Below are 18,013 nucleotides of genomic sequence, written 5' to 3'. Positions count from 1 at the left end.
TCTGCAGCTAATATCAAATCAATTGTCCTGCTCCCTAGAAAGAAATTACCAGCAGATTCCTGCATGTGCCTCCAGATTTTCCTTGCACATGCACACGGGGATACCTCAGTCTGTTTCATACCCTCTCTGTCTCTATCTCTATCTCTGACTCTGTCTCTGTCTCTGTCTCTGTCTCTGTGTCTCTCTCTCTCTCTCTCTCTATCTCTATCTCTATGCCTGCATCTATCTGTATCTGTCTCTATCTCTATCTCTATCCATATCTTTCTTGCTGTAGCTTTTTCTCTACCTTTTTATCTACTTTTCAAGAAACATATGGGAGATACTTGTAAATATAAACAGATACTCTGCTTTTAAAAACATTGATAATTTTATAACGTGATAGAAGTTCTAATTATCACTATAATGGCAATAATATTACCATATAAAATGTATCAAATTGAAGTGTTGTCCATCTTAAATTTATACAAGGTTATATGTCAAATATATTTCAATAAAAAAACAAGACAAAAACCATTTAATAATATTCCCTCAAGCTGTTTCCATGTCAGCACAGGTCGACACACTTCTTTCTTTCTAAGATCCACATCGACTCTCGTGGAGTACGCATGGCATGGTACTCTATCAATTATCAGGTCTTAGTAGATTTTGGTATTCCAAACAAAACTTCCTAGGTCTGCACACTTGTGTGTGAAATTTGTAGGATAAATTGAAAGAAGTGGAATTGTTGTGTCACATAGTTTTCAAATTTTGATAAAAAATAACACTAAATATTATAAAACTTCTTAAATGTTGCTAATGTGAGAGGTAAAATACATCCTCACATTGTTATTTGAAATTCATTCTTTTTTAGTATAAGCATATTTTCATGTCAATTTTATCCTATTATAAAATTCACCCATGAGACTGTCTGGCCTCATTCTTACTAGGAATATATCTGAAAGTTTTTCCATTTTTTTCCATCCCTATGGCTCCATTTACATTTCCTATCTCTCTGCTGGGGTCATTTGGAACACTTGTGGTTCCCTGAAGTCACCAGCATTTTCACTTCATTTGCACAGAGCAATGCATACTATTATTGAATGTTCCTTGAAGTCATTTTTATTTCTCCTTCTCACTTCCAATTTTGTGTACTTGAACATTCTCCTCTTTTTCTTGATTAAGTTGACTGCAGCTTGCCCATGTGGGCACTGCTGCTGTCTTTCTTACTGGCATTTGTTCTTTTTTTCACTCACAGTGGTGTACGTGCTCCTGGAAGGAACCCTCCTGACCCACCATCTCCACAGAACAACACAGGACCTGGCACAAATATCTGCTCAGTGAACCTCTGTGGGGACATTCAGCCATGCATTTCACATTCGATTTGGCAGCAAATCCCTTGTTTTGCTTTTTTCTTATATGAAGACACAAATACTTTCAAACCTCAGCTAATAATGGAGAAAAGATGAACATCATCATCCACTGAAATCTCTACAATTAGGGCATTCATGCTACTTTGAACATTTGAGTCACTGCTCAACACCTGAAAATTTCATCAACCCTAAAGTTTGACCTGACTCTCTTTCATCAGCGCTCAGAGACTGAGGTCCAGATCTGACTCCCACTTACTGCTTGGAGGACCACAAACATATTCCTCAATATTTCTGAGCCTATGTTCTTCATTCTGAAATGGGGATTAAAAATGTATGAAATCAACAATTCAAAGAGTTTATGCATCCCCATGTTCATCGCAGTGTTGTTCACAATAGCCAAGACATGGAAGCAACCCAAGTGCCCATCAATGGATGAATGGATAAAGAAGATGTGGTATATATATATATATATATACACACACACACACACACAATGGAATACTACTCAGCCACAAAAAAGACAAAGTCATGCCATTTGTGACAACATGGATGGACTCTGAGGGTATTACGCTAAGTGAAATAAGCTAGGCAGAGAAAGACAAACACCATATGATTTCACTTATATATGGAAGATAAACAAATACATGGATAATGAGAACAGATTAGCGGTTATTAGAGGGGAAGGGGGTTGCGGGAGGGCAAAAGAGGTAAAGGGGCACATATCTATGGTAACAGAGAAAAATTAGACCATTGGTGGTAAATGCAATGCACCTATAAAGAAACTGAAATATAATAGTGTACACCTGAAATTTACACAATGTTATGAGCCAAGATAACCACAATAAAATAATTTAAAAAAATGTGTAGACCTTTGAGGAAGATTAAATAATGTTTTTAAAGGCAGAGCACATAATCTGACATATATTGAGTACTCAGTGTATGCAATATTTTTAAATTTCTGTTGTAACTATTATTGAAGAAATTCATACCACCTTGCCACCAGAAAGAGCTTTATAAAACATTAAGCAAGGCTGGTACTTTCTTGCTCAGAATTTGCCATCACACTCCATTGCTCAGGGAATAATCTGAACTCTTTGCTCTGCCACCAAAACTAAACTTTGTTTCTCTAATCTCCTCATTAAATTCGGCCTGACCCCTGCCACTTCCTTATTTATTGCTAGGTAACAAATTATCATAAAAATTAGTGGCTTTAAACAGTATTCATCATTATCACACAATTCCTGTGGATCAGGAATCCAGACCCAGCTTCTCCAGGTCCTCTGCATAGGACGAACAACTCATCGGAATTGTCTAGGACTTTCCCTGTTTTGGCACTGAAAATCTTGCATACCAGGAAACGCCTCAGTCCCAGGCCCTCTGGAATGGTTTTCCTGGGATGGTTCCAGTTATAAAATGGAAAGCCCTACATCCCAGACACTCTTCCTCGATCCTGGGCACCCTGTGATGGTCGGTCACCCAAGGTCCCAGGTCTGTCACAGGCTGCATCAAGGTGTTGGCTGAGCTGTGGTCATCTGAAGGCTCCACTGGGGAAAGACCGTCTCTGAGCTCACATGGTTGTTGGCATGATTCACTGCTGTGCTGGCTCTTGGCCAGAGGCTGCCCTCAGTTCTTTGTATGTGGGTCCCTCCACCACGGCAGCTTGCTTCATCAAAGCAGGCAAATCAAGGAGGTGATGGAGAGACTCTGTGAGCAGGGTGGAAGCCATAGTCTTTTATAATCTAATCCTGAAGGGGCATCCTGTAACTTGGCCATATTATGCTGGTTAGAACCAAGTCATTTGTCCAGCACTCCCTCCAGGGGACAACATAACATGCTGGCATGGATCCCAGGAGGTGGGGATCTCTGGGGGTCATCTTAGAAGTCTGCTTAAAACACTCACCTCCAGGAACCTCATTCTAGAGCTACTGAGACCTCAACTTTCCAAGAGACTTTTAGTTTTTTTAATTCTCATTCTTCACTGATACCTGTAATGCCCTTTATTTTACCATATATGAATGAAATATACATATTCTTCAATAATCAAATCCATTTTCATCTCCAATTTATAAATATCCCTGATCTTCATGCTTTTATAATCCCCAGGGATAATTAATTATTCAATCTCTCTTTTGTCATAACATTGTGGGTATCTATTTAGTGGCAATTAATTGTTTAAGTATTTTTCTTCTCTTCTGGACCATCAAGTCCTTAAGGAAAGATCTTTTTAGTCTAGACAGCTACAAAATAATTTCTTTCACATCACACCTGTTCCATAAATACTCCCCCAAAATATCAAAAATTACAACCGTCATTACCACCAACCCCACTGAATTAGTCCTAAAAGAGGGAACATTAGAACTGGCATAACTCCCTAGAAAGGGACGGAGGTGTGAATAACTTAGAGGAACTCCCCAGAAGCTGGAGGGAACCACTTCAGTGGCTATGATTTAACGCTGAGTCACCACTTGGAGTTTCACACCCGACTGTTTCACCTGCACTAGGTGTTTCTGGGGAAAACAGAAAACCTCAGAACTGTTCAACCTCTCGGTGTGTTTCTGAGTAATTTCTCCCTGTACTCAGTCACAGCTCACAGGGTGGGGAGGTTCAGCGAGTCCTGATATGATATTTATTGGTCAACGTAATCCCCTGTGGCTTTGTTGAGACCTGCAGAGGACTCATGGAAACACGGAAGAGATTCGGTGCATCTTTTTTCCTACTCCAGATTTATATATTCAGAAATACTTAACAAAAGGAAGATATTGTTTGGAAAAAGCTGCTTAGGCACACATATCGTAGACTCCTAGAGTTATCGAGAACCCAATAGGTCAACTAGACCAGTGATTTTCAAAACAAAAGTCCCTCCCCTGAGTTTTTGATTTATCTGCTGCTTCAGAGATGGCACAGACTGGAGTCATTCAGGGAAATTAAAAATAAATTAATAAACAAAATAATATCTCTTATTGTACCTGTCAGATTAGTCAAAGCTCAACATTGCCAATCAAAATAAAAGTGGCACTTAATATGAATACAACATCCAGTCCTTATAAGAGAGAGAGAAAATTGTCTGAGCATGTGCTGATGGCAAAGGGGGGATGATCACTGCCTTTCCCAGGGGACAATGCGCTCATGTGTGTCCAAGTTCAACATGTGCAAACACTTTGAGCTTGCGACTCGCCTTCGTACTTTATCTTGAAGACACATGTAAGATCGTGTATGAGGGTAAATAGTCCATTAATTGGTTGATTAAGTATTATGTTATATAAATCAACCCTCTACATAAAACTAAGCAACTGCTGAAGAAGAATTAGGATGATTTATATAAACTGAAATTTCTCCAACATAATATATTATAAAATAAGAAATACTAGTTTCAAATCTCTGTTTCTTTGTCATACAGATATAGATATAGATATAGGTATAGATATAGATACAGATATATACAGTCATGTGTCACCTAATGATGGCCATATCTTCTGAAAAATGCATTGTTCAGTGATTTTCTCATTGCATGAACATTATAGAGAGTACTGAAGGGGAACAAAATTTGCCACCACACAATGTGTCTCTTTAACGTGAGGATTATTTTAGGCTGATTATTTTTAAGAAAAAAAAGACTCAGAAAGCTTTTCTTGTTACCTCCCTCTCAAATGCCTAAAAGAATTCAAATAAAAAGCCTGTCTCAGGAAGTGAGCTAATGTGAACTAGGTGGTGGACAGGGAGGAACCTAGAAAAGCCTGTTTGTTGGCTCCCCTCTGTGTTCTTCTGTTTCTGTGTGGCCAAACACTTGTTTTCCAGATGTTTGCTCCTTTTCACCTACCTGTGAATTGCCTTCCTTCCCTTTGAGGTCCCTGACTCTCTGCACCCCCAACATCTTCTTTTGTCTTTAGCTGAGGGTGATATTTAAGGTGAGGACTTTGGACATTTTAGTGAGTGACTTGGTTTTCCTGGGTTTCTCCCATGTATATATGTTATTAAACTTTTGTTTGTTTTTCTCCTGTTAATCTGTCTCATGTCAATTTAATTCTTAGATCAGTCAGAAGAACCTAGAAGGATAGAGGAAAATTTTTTCCTCCCCTACCGTACTTACACAAACCTAGATGGTACAGCTTGTTACACACCTAAGCTATATGGTAGTAATCTCATGGGACCACCGTTGTGTATGTGGCCCATCATTGACCGAAACATTGTTATGTGGCTCATGACTGTATATATATTTGGATGATGTATATATATCATCAAAATCATTATATATTCACATATATAATGTATAACATATATGTAAATCATCATGTATAATGCCCTAGATATCATATCAATAAAATATATGGTGCATTTTTACACACAGCTGGGTTGTACACTGTTGTATACAATGTACACATTTAAAAAGTGATCTGGAGAAAGAGAGTAACCTGCAGGCCTCTGTCTACACTGGCCAGCTCTAGTACTCAACTTGTAAAATCAATAGTAGCATGGAGGGATTATCTGTAACTTTCTACATTATTTTACATATTCTTTTTATTTTATATGTGTGTGTGTATGTGTGTGTATGTGTAACAAGACTGCCAAATAGATAATTCATATACAAAAATCAAATACATGTTTCTACCACAGCAATAGTCATAAACTGAAAATAACAACAAAAGACAATAAAATGCTAACTACAATAGCAAACAGAAATGTATGGCTGCACCTCGCAGTGAATTTTTGAAAATTTTGCAATATCTTTGTTTAGAGTATAATAAAGCATTATTACACGTATTAAACACATAAAAAAGGAGAAATATACTACATTGCATAGAAAATACTTTTGAATAGATCAACTTCATAAACTGATGTATAAATGGAAAAACTAACTTGAAAATGTATATACAAAAGCAAAAGGTTAATAGAAACTAAGATCTGGTCACTGGTGTGCTCTTTGCTACCGGGATGTCATTTCTGTTAGGCCTTCTCAGCGGACAAAGTGAGGAAATGCAGGTGTGTATGTTTGCAGACAAGTCTATTTATGTTTATTCTGCATGTGTGTGTACATATATATACATATATATATGCTTATATAACATACAAAATATAATATCAATATATATTATAGAATATAACAGAATACTTATAAATACATTAAAATATGTATTAGCAATAGATATTAAAATATAGAATTAAAATAAACATATGTCTATACTGATATTTGTGACTAATCCAATACCACAGTGTCCATTTTGATTTTTCTTCCATTACTGTATTTGTAATTTCTTTCTCTGATAATGAGAATCCTGAATCCTACAATCTACTATTTAGTTACTTATTTGTTATAAGCCACCTTAGAACTGCTAACCCACACACTTGTGTGATATTGTGATTTATAGTAAGAAATATGTACTTGCTTTTAGTCCCCATTTGTAGCACAGAGCTTCTAAAACCTTTGGAATTTTCTAAGTAATGAGAGCCATAAAGATGTTTTTTTTATGTTAATGAGGTGACTTTTGTAAAGCCCCTAAAAATGGGGACTGGTTGCCAGGGAAACCAACCCTGTGATTTGAGAGTTGGAACTTTCAGTCCTGTCCCCTGACCTCCCGGGAAGGGAGAGGAGCTAGAGGTGAATCCATGGTCAATGGCCAATGATTTAATTAATCATGCCTCTGTAATGAAGTTTCCATAAAAACCCAAGAGGATAGGCCTCAGAGAGCTTCCAGGTTGGTGAACATGTGGAGATTAGGGGAGAGCGGCGCCTGGAGCGGGCATGGAAGCTCTGCGCCCTTTCCCCATACCTTGCCCTATGCCTCTCTTTCAACTGGCTGTTCCTGAGGTGCAGCCTTTTATATCCCATTGTGGTTCTAATTTACATTTTCCTAATAATTTATGATGTTGAGTGTCTTTTCATATGCTTATTTGTCATCTCTACATTGTCTTTGATAAAGCATGTATTCAAATCTTTTGCCCATTCTTACTGTGGTTTTTTTTTGGTTTGTTTTCTTATTGTTGAGCTTTAAGTAGTCTTTATATTTTCCGGAAATGTCCTTTATCAGATATGTGACTTGCAGATGTTTTCTCACAGTCTATGGTTTCTTTTTTCATTCTCTTAGTAGTGTCTTGAAAAGAGCAAAAGTTTTAAATTTGATGAAATCCAATTTATCAACTTTTCCTTTTATCAATCATACTTAAATATCATATTTAAAAACTCAAGGTCATGCATTTTTTCTCCTTTGTTTCTTGTAGATGTTTCATAATTTTATGTTTTACATTTAAGTCAATAATTCATGCAGAGTTACTTTTTGTGTAAGATGTGAATCTTTTGCCAATACCAATGTCTTGAGTACTGTTGCTTTATGGGAAGTCTTGAACCCGGGCTGTGTGAGTCCTCCAACTCTGTTCCTCTGTTTCTAAAGTGTTTGGGCTATACTAGTTCTGTTACCAAACCAAAGTGGGTCCACTTCATGATGAGTTGAAATCAAAGCCTTCACCAGAAGTAGTTGTCACACAAAGTAAAATTTATTTGCAGCAAATAGGAGACCGTGTGGAACCATTTCCAAAATTGTGGCTCTCCCTGAGCATGGGACAGCAGAGGCCTTTTATTTCAGATGAGGAATGAATAGGCAAAAGGGAGACGGGCATTTGCTTGCACAGGCTCAGTGGGAAAACATGCTTCCACATACATGGTATGGTAATAAGGCCCGAGCTCCTCCTGGGGCAGAGATATTAGCACTGAAATGAAGTAAAGGATGACTTGAGATCATCTTTTGGCTCATCTGCACAGGCGCTGCTCTTGCATCAGGGCTCAGTCTGGTTCAGGGTGGTTGGTGATTGCATCTCTTATAACAACCACAACAACAAAAAACAATTTGGAGAAACAGTTCAATGCTTCCAGAATCTCCCTTGAGTTCTTCGGGGCAATTACTTGGTGATAGTTCCTACACCATGTAAATTTGAGAGTCAACTTGTCAATATATATAAAAAACCTTACTGGGATTTTTATTTGGATTACATTGAATTTGTAGATCAAATCGGAAGAAAATAACATCTTAATACTATCGAGTCTTCAGATTGATGAATATAGTATATGCTTCCATTTATTTAGTTTTTTTTTTAATTTCTTCCATCAGTGTTTTAGTATCTTGTATTATAATTTTTATTAATTTACAAATACTATTTAAAAATTTCCCTTGAGTCTTCCTCTTTGACCCATGAGTACTTTGGAAGTCTATTGCTGTGATATTGTGATTTACAAGAAATATATATTTGGTTATATTTTTGATATATATTTGTTGTTCGTCCACAGTTCCTGGCTCACAGCTCCCAAAACCCTTGGAATTTTCTGATCCATGAGAGCAATGGGAGCATCTTTTGTTATAACATTTGGTCTCTTGTCCTCAGTGCCTGAAATCTCTTCAGAGTCATAAAGGTAAAACGGGTGTCTTGTTATTCATAAAAAGCCCCTTTCCACCACAACTGGGGTGACTCTTGGAAGCACCTAAGGATGGGGGCCAGTTACCAAGGAAACCAACCATGTGATTCCAGGGCTGGAACATTCAGTCCCACCCCCTGGCCTCCAGGGAGGGGAGAGGGGACTGGAGGTGGAGTCAATCACCAATGGCCAATGATTTAATCAATCATGCCTCCGTAATGAAGCCTCCATAAAAAACCAAAAGATTGGGGTTCAGAGAGCTTCTAGGTTGGTGAACCAAAATGCTATCACATGCCACCATGCTGGGCCTCAAACTCCACTTGGACAGAGGCTCCTTTGTTTGGGACCTAGTCCTATGTATCTCTTCATCTGACTGTTGATCCATATCCTTTAAGATCCTTTGTAACAAATGTGTAATTTAGTGAGTAAACTGGTTTCCTGAGTTCTGTGAGCCACTAACAAATTAATCAAACCCAAGGAGGGGGCCATGAGAATCTCTGAGGTATAACCAGTCAGTCAGAAGTACAGATAACAACCTGCACTTGCTACTGGCATCTGAAGCAGAGGAGGCAGTATTTTAGCACTGAACCCTTAACCTGTGGGATCTGATGATATCCCCAGGTAGATAGTGTCAGAATTGACTTGATTTGTAGGACACCCAGCTGGTGTCAGAGAATCACTAGGTGGTGTGGGGAAAACCCCTTCATACACATCAGAACTGAAAATAGTGGCCAGAACCTTTAACTGCTCATTTTCAAAATAATAAGTATATTCCAGGTATCATTTTCTAGTTTAATTCTGGATTCTATTCTAGAATCATTCTAGAATTCTAGAATCGTTGGTTCTAGTTTAATTCTGTTGTGGTCTGAGAAAATTCTCTGTGTGGTTTTTATTCTTTTCGATTTGTTAAGGTGTGTTTTATGGCCCCAAATGTGATCTGCCCTGATGAATGTTCCCTGAGCAATTGAGGAGAATTGAGCAGTATTCCACTCCTGTTGGATAAAGTGTCCTATAAATATCAGTTAGATCAAGCCAGTTCATAGCACAGTTCCAGTCATCTATATCCTTAACTTCTTTTTTTGTCTACTTGTTCTTTCAATTATAGAGAGAGGAGTGTTGAAGTCTCCAGATATAATTGTGCATTCATCTATTTCTCCTTTCAGTTCTATAATTTTGTCTTACATATTTTAAAGCTCTGATATTAGGTGCACATACATCTAGGGTTATTATGTCTTCTTAAAAAATTGACTTGTATCAATATGCAATCTTTATCCTCGATACTAATTTTGTTTTGAAGTCCACTTTGTCTGAGACTTCAACCTATCAATCATAAATATTTTAAATTCCCTCTCACAGTTCCAACTTCAAAGTCTGGCGCTGATGACAGCTCTGTCTCTTCAGACTGTGTTTCTCTTTCTCTATCTTTCTGTATGCTCGTAATATTTTGTTGAAAGCAATAGACGTTGTATAGAACAATAGATAATGAAATAAATATTTTTGATGCTTGGATATGAGCACAAATTTCCCTCTGCTGGGCGTCTGGTGGGGGATTTATGTTCACCTATTCAAGAGCTGGGTCCTACACATGGCTTTGGGTCTCCTCTCTGCGTGTCCTCTAGAGGGATGTCTCGGGCAGTGTTCTGGCTTCCTTCTGCTGTTGGTTTTCACAGTGTGCGCTCATGTGGTGCTGGGGCTGGTGGGGGCACATTCTCTGCTGTTCTCAGGAAGCCTCCTGTTGGCAGGTGTTGAGAAGCTGAGTCTCTGGCATGGCAGTCACAGATGCTTCTGTGCTTCCTCTGGACGTAACTCCGGGCCTATCATGGATCCTGGCACTCCTCAGGGTACAGCTATTTTCTCTGTTCTCCCACAAGTGAAGGCACTTCTAAAGTGTTCACAGGCACTGTCTTGTGTCTGTGGTCCTTAAGGAGATAAGAGCCATGGGTCTTTATGAAGATTTGACTGCTATTCCCTCCATCAGAGTGTACCCCATGGGAAGCTTCTCAAGATTCCCCTGATATCCCCATCTTTTGGGATCTCTGAAGTAAAAGCATGCAAGTGGAGGTGGGGGGCAAAATCCCCTATGTCTGAAACCCCCAGGGCCTCAACCACTCGTGCTAGTCCACACTCCTCCTTGAGTAGTTCATTAAAAGTTTCTAGCTCAAATCTCCCTCCTATGTTATATGGCATCTGGCAGCATCTGCTCCAGGTAAGCATACATTCAGGTACTAGACCTGCTTCTCCCTGCAGACACCTATCTCTCTCCACTTTTCATGTTGGTCATTTGCCCTGCGACCTCAGTTCTCTCCTGGGTTCAAGAAAAGTCCTTAGTTTGCAGATTATTCAGGTTTGTTCTTGCAGTAAGACAAGGAGTGACACTGTTTCCAGCTCTCTAACTCTCCCTACACTGGAAGCCCACACACCCTATCACATACAAAATACTCACCGTGAAGAAGTCAAGACCAAATGGTCTTTGCAGTGCAGCACTTTTCTAAGGGCGCCACAGATGCGTTAATGGTAAACGTGATGTGATAGAAAGAGCATTGCACTTAGAATCAAGAGATAGTTTTTCTAGTTTATTCCTTTTATTTTCTAGGTTTGTGACATTATATATTTTGCCATAATTCTGCAAGTCTCAATGACCTCCTCCGTAAGATTATTGGGATTCCTCACGGTTGCATTGCAGAGAAAGTTTCACAGCCGTTTGACACTCCTCTTTTCATTCTGTTCTCCGTGCCACCCTATGGTGTGGACAGAACAGGGATGAGAATCCCGTTTCACTTCATAGAGAAATTAGGCCAAGTGAGGCTAGGGACTTGCTTAACGTCATTCAACCCCAAAACAGCCCACTGAGGAACCAGACTTGTGACTTCTGCCCCACAGTTCAGCTTACTTTACCTCAAAAAGAAAACATCTTGAAAACCTAAATTTGTGTTCTAGCGGTTGCTTTATCCCCAAGAATGCTAGAACCTTCTTTAACTTTTCCTGAAGACCTCCTATAGAAGAGATTTTCTGAAACCTTCAATCTGCCAACCCAGGGGCTTGACTGGAAATCACTGTGGGAGCCGCATCACAGCTTCAGTCTGACTCACTATTTCCAACACGCACGTCCATTTTTCCGGAATTTATAACCCAATAGCGCATTTCTTCATTGTGGTTATAACTCAATTTGTAGTCCATGAAGAGACTAGCTTATGGATGGTTTTCAAATACAAAAATAGGAAACAAAATTTCCATGACGACTAAGGTAATTTGCTCTGCTAGTGAAATTTCAAAAATTCTCATACTTCTTAAGGGATAAAGCACTCATTTAGTTTATTGTCACTGTAAATATTCCAGTGAGGTAGAATGCAAGGACTTGAAGCCAGATGGATAAGTCCAGAGTCCTTCTCCCATCTGCTCCCACACTCCCATCCTGTGCCTCCAGAGGACGGCTCTGGTTTCTGCTCTGAAAGCGTTTTTTAGCAGTGCACACTGTCTAGGATCACAGAATTTTCTGCTGCAGCATCTATTTCTATGAGCTTTCCACTGAAGTTACATGTGGAAGGCAATGAACTCCATGTGATTTTAGAAAAGCTCAAGGAGCTTATCACCTGAATAACAGTTCAGGGTAGTTTTCTAGGCTAGTGTGGTAGATTTTTAGCAGGCATTGTCTTCTTTTTAAGACTATATTAACCGACTTTGTGTCTTCATATATCCAAATGCCAGTGCAGCACAACTGTTGTCTTAGTACCGAAAACATGTCTGGTGTGTGTCTCAGCAAAACTCAACAACAAAAACAACAGCAAATTCGTGTTCAGATTCTTTTTAAAAGCAATTTTCTTAATGCTAAGATAGTATATCTTCACTTTAGAAATTTTTAAAAGTACAGATAGAAAAAAAATAATAATAAAAATAAAAATGACACACTCTACCACTTAGATATAATTAATAATTTTAACAACTTGGTTTGAATCTTTTATTGGGCATGGTTATCATATTTTATGATATGGTGTTTGTTTAATATCAGCATTCCTAATATACTAGAAGAGGTTTGTTTATGTAAATCCTCTGTATGTGTGGAATCATTTACTGGAAATATTTTAAGGGACCACCTAGTATTTGAGGGGCATGGTGATAGTTAATGGGGATTAAATGAAGGAAGAAAAGGAGGGAAGGAAGAAAGAGAGAAACAGAGAATGCAAAGCAAAGGAGAAGGGGACCAGAAGAAAAGAGGAAAGAAAAGCAACCTCACAGGTCCTCTATCTGAGAGTGCCACCATGTACGAGGAGGCAAACACACACTCACCAACACTGATAATATAAGTCTCTTGTTAAAAAGGGAAGTCTGTGCAAAGGACCCAGGGCAGCTGACCTGTCCAGAGAGGCCGTGGAAGGTTTCAGACTGTAAGTGTTACCTGAGATGGATCTTGAAGTATGCAGTTGGCTTTTGCTTGCTGGAGAAAGTAATAGTGGGAGGTTGAGGAAAAGGAAGTTACTTTTAAATAACTGTTCTGTGCTTTTGTTGGGTCTCCTCTTATTTCCATAAAATTAATTTTATTTGAATTAAAAGTTAGTAATATTTCAGGACTCCTTACATGCAAAATTCTTCAAAATGTATTTCTCAATTCACAATCCCATTGGTAATTTATTTAGGGCAATGAATCTAGCATGTGTGTGCATGAGTGTCTTTATGTTTGGAGGGAAAAATGAAATTCAAAACAGCATATTTGATGTTACAATATAATCTATGATGAGAGAATGTAGAAATATCAGTTTTAATATGACTTTTAAAAAGTAAAGCTTAACGAAAACTTCTTAGAGTGGAAATACTAAAACAATATACAGTGACTCAAAACTCTTATCTTACCACACAGTGGGAGGTCTAGATCAGAATTTAAGCAAGTAGAGAATTGAGCAGGGTTTTATTTTTTTTACTTATCAAAAAGGCATATGAGCAAAAACGCAAAAGCTTCCTAAAGTGTACAAACTTCACCACAACTAGTGCTGTTTTGATTTTTACTGAAGTATAAAACAATAATTCATAATGATTATTTACATATTAGCAATAATTTGCTATTTACATAAATTCTATTTCTGTTTGTAAGATTAAGCAATCCATAGCCTTCGCCAGGCTATTTCTTAGGGTTTTTAAATATTTCTCACTCAGCTTTGTACTTGTTCTCAGTCTGCCCCTTTTTGTTTTTGGTGAGGAAGATTGGCCCTGAGCTAACATCTGTGCCAATCTTTCCCTATTTTGTATCTGAGATGCCACCACAGCGTGGCTTGACGAGCGGTGTGTAGGTCCACACCTGAGATCTGAACCTGCAAATCCCAGGCCGCGAAAACAGAGGACGCAAACTTAACCACTACGCCACAGGGCTGGCCCCTTGGTCCGCCGTTTTTAATCAGAATATCCTTTATACCATAGTGTTTTCCTATACATTTCAATTTAATATCCCTTATAATCCAGAAGGTTTTATATATACATATAGTCAAATTTATTTAAAAAGTATGTGTGATGTTTTTTATTGCTTCAATGCTGAAAAGATGTTTCACTGCATATATGTTTTCTGATGGATTTTAATGTAAATATGATTTATTGTTCTCTTTTCTTGACACTGATGCTTCCCAAATTATCTGGGAGGCAGGACCAGGGTTTATTTCTTTGTATTAATTTCCATATGTGATATAGACCAATTTTTAAATAATATGCAGCATTAAATTGCCATGGAAGTTTCTCTTCTGCATTTTTCTTGTTGCTGAGAGCACACAGCTAGCATCAGCCCAACAGCACAGCGGAGCTCCTGACGGACTGGCTTGTCCTCTCCTTGGAGGGCCCTGACCACCCCTCTTCTATCATCTACTGATGCTCATGCAAAATATTGGTGCTGAAAAAGAATTTACGATGTGACTTGAGGAGAGAAAGTTCTCTTTACTCATATTTCCTAAAATATCTTTGCCCCAAATCTCAAAAATTCCAACACTTGAAAAGTCCTGGTTTCCTAGAATGCAGGAATTCCTGGAAGGCTGTCTGACAGATGGCGACGCTCTTTCATGCTCCTTAACTCATTTTATTGTAACAAAAACCCATTTCAGTTGGCAGGGGGCTATTCATTACTCCATTTTACAGTCAATAAAACTGATTGGCAGGTAGTTTGCCCAATGTCTCAAAAATAATAAACACCAAAGCCAGGTTTGAGGCACAGATGTTTCCAGACTCAAGAGATTTTCCTTCTCTGATACAATTCAGATTAAAGGTGGTAAATTTTGGTTTCTGCTTTTAAAACACAGAAAATGTATGGCGAACTTTTGTTTCCCTAGCTACATAAGAATAGAATTATTCATTTTCCTCATAGGCCTTTTATTCTGCATTGGAATTCGTGGCTCAGATGTTTTCAATCATATAATACAAATTCGGTACTAGGACTTGGGTAGATGAAATAGTTGGAACGTTTGCCCCAAATTCCCCAACACTTATGAAATCGGTGTATCAATTGTCTCATAAGATGCTTATGCTGTGCATTCTAGCCTTTTGGCATGGTAGCACTAGCCGGCCAGCACGCACATTTCCGCAGGTCCAGAGTGGTTCTGAGCAGCGTGAACCGCCCTGCATCTGCTCTTGAAGGCCAGCAGCCAGAGCCCTCTCTGCAGCGTCTCTGCCTCTCCGCCTCCACCCTTCTGCCTCAATATCCTCCTTCCTGTCCTGCACCACGGCCGTGCACTCTGGCCCTTCCTCTGTTCTGTCTCTTTGCACCTCTCTCTAGCTTGTTCCTAGATGGGTTTATTCTCCAGGTTCTGTTCTTGCTTGGATCTCTCTCCAGATGCCTTATTCCTTCTGTTTGTTGTAACTTCAGTGCAACTTCGACCTTTTTCCAGAGCTCAATAACCAGAGCTCCTGCGGCCTGTGGACACGTCGATCTCGATTTCCATCCAGAACTGGACTCACTGTCTTCGCCATCTGCTTGTACTTCCTGGGGGTCCTGTTTCGGACACTGTCCTGAGGGCTAACGTCCTCTCTCTCCCACCTCTGAGAAGCATCGAAATCTCAATATTTCTAGACAAGGTGATCTTTATGAAACTGAGTCGGGAGAGAGGAAGGCTCCCCGGGGGGAGAAACCTGCAAATGCCAGGCTGCCATTCCCCATGCAGGGCAGGTGAGGTTCCTCAGAGATCAAGGGTGAGGGAGTGGCCAGAGATTTCAACAGACCACTGAGCAAGAAAGACACGTCGGAAGAAGGGTTCTCTCTCAAAAGTGCCGTGAGGACAGGGACATTTTCAGTAATGGGTTAGGGACAAAGGCCAGATTGCACTGCGCTAAGGCATGAACGAAATATAAGAAGATGGAAACAATTAATTTAGGAATTTTGGCTATGGAAGGACGAGAGACCGAGAGAGAGAGAGAGAATGAGAGAGAGAGAGAACCAGGGTACTTCTATGGCATAGAGCATAGAAGAGATTAAGAAATCTTTAGTCATATTTTAGCAGAAATTACAAAAATGGGAATCTTCTGTTTTCAATCTTTGTTTTATACTTTCATAACATGTTCTGAAATGTTTTTCCATTTCATTGATTGCCCTTCTAGAACATGTGTAATAGCAGTTCTGTATTTCATTCAATGAATGAACCGAACATTTAATTGATTTCCTATATTTAACAGTTCAGTTATTTCTTGTTCTTTCCATTACCTGAATAATGCTGTCAGAGGTACCTTCATAAATTACATCTTTAGGACATAACAACTAGAAACAAAGTTATTGAATACAAGCGGAAACAATTTTGGAAAGATTTTGGTATTGAAAGCTGCCCTCTTGAGAATTTATAACAAGATACTCTCTCAATAATATCCCTGCATCTTTCCTAATTTTGAAATTATTATTTAAACACGTATTTACACTCTTGATTGAAGAAATAGTTTTGCTTTAAATTGAATTTATTTAGTTATGGATGCTATTAAACATCTTTCATGTTTTTGTCCGTTTATAATTCTCTGAATTTTTTCCTGCCCTTTGCTTGTTTGTCCATAGAGATTTTCCTTCTGGCTGTTGGTATACAAAATCCCTTAAGGTTACCAAGCCACTGTGAGTAATCTTGTTTTTTGTGATTATCAGAAAAACCTGAAATATGAGTGGCTCAATCAAGAGAGAAATTTGATTCTCTGTGAAGTGAAAAAATTCTGGGGGAAAGCAGTCAAATGCTCATATGGTGGCCCCAGGGGCCCAGGTACCAACCTACTTTCCCGCACCATAGACCTCCACATGTGGCTTCCACATTCAGGAGTGCCTTGTGGGCCAGCTCAACTGCTGGGGCTCTAGCCATCACCTCCACCTTCTGGGACATCAGCAGAAGGAAAGAAGAAGCAGCAGAAGCAGAGTGAGCTTGCTCCCCCTCTTTTAAATATCTTTCCTGGGAGTCCTCCCAGCATGCCTGCTCACTGGACAGAGCTTGATCACTGGACTCGCATAGCTGCCAACGTGCCCAGGAAATAGAGACTTTTTTCCCAGAAGGCGGTGTGTTCAGACAGAAATTGGAGTTCTGTCACTCCAGTTTTCTTATGCACATGTTGTGGGGTTTTTTTTCCTGTATTTATAGGATTTGCTATCTTTGTATTGTATTTAATTATGCAGAAGTATCACTTTAAAATGTATTTAGGTAGTTAATCTCTTATGTTTTCTGATATAGAGCAACATTTAGATACTTCCTCTTCATGTCAAGGTTATATTGACATGCATTTTTCTCTTGCTGTCTTATAAGTATCTTTTCCTTTCAAATTTGAATCTTTGATCCACTTAAGAGTGTATTTTGGTACATGCTGTAGTGTTAAATAAATACATACATTTGCAAAGATTAACTATTCTCCCCCGTGCCATTGATGATATAATCCATCTGTTCATGTGAGCACATCTCATCTCCTGCTCACCAACACCCCGAGCTAAACCACCACCTTGTCTCCCCCTGGACTCTGGGACCCTTCTGCTGAACATTCTCCCTGCTTCTGCTCCTGCGTCTCCCCACAGCCACACCAGAGCAATCCTCTACAAGGAAATGTGGTACCACTTCTTTATTAGAGCCACACTGTCTGCTCTTCACACTGAGAGAACCCCCCCCAAGTTAACAAGACCCTGTGCTGTGACGACACCTGCTGTGATTCTCTCTTGTGGCCGTGCTGGCTCCCTAGTCCCTGGTCCTGGTCCGTGGTCATGGTCCTGGTGCTGGTCCCTGTTCCCTAGTCCCTGGTCTTGGTCCCTGGTCCTGGCCCCAGTCCTGGTCCTGGTCCTGATCCTGGTCCA

Source organism: Ceratotherium simum, chromosome 1 (genome assembly GCF_057802395.1).
Source record: "Ceratotherium simum simum isolate JZ-2026a chromosome 1, ASM5780239v1, whole genome shotgun sequence".
Classification (NCBI taxonomy): Eukaryota; Metazoa; Chordata; class Mammalia; order Perissodactyla; family Rhinocerotidae; genus Ceratotherium; species Ceratotherium simum.
This window is presented reverse-complemented; position numbering follows the sequence as displayed.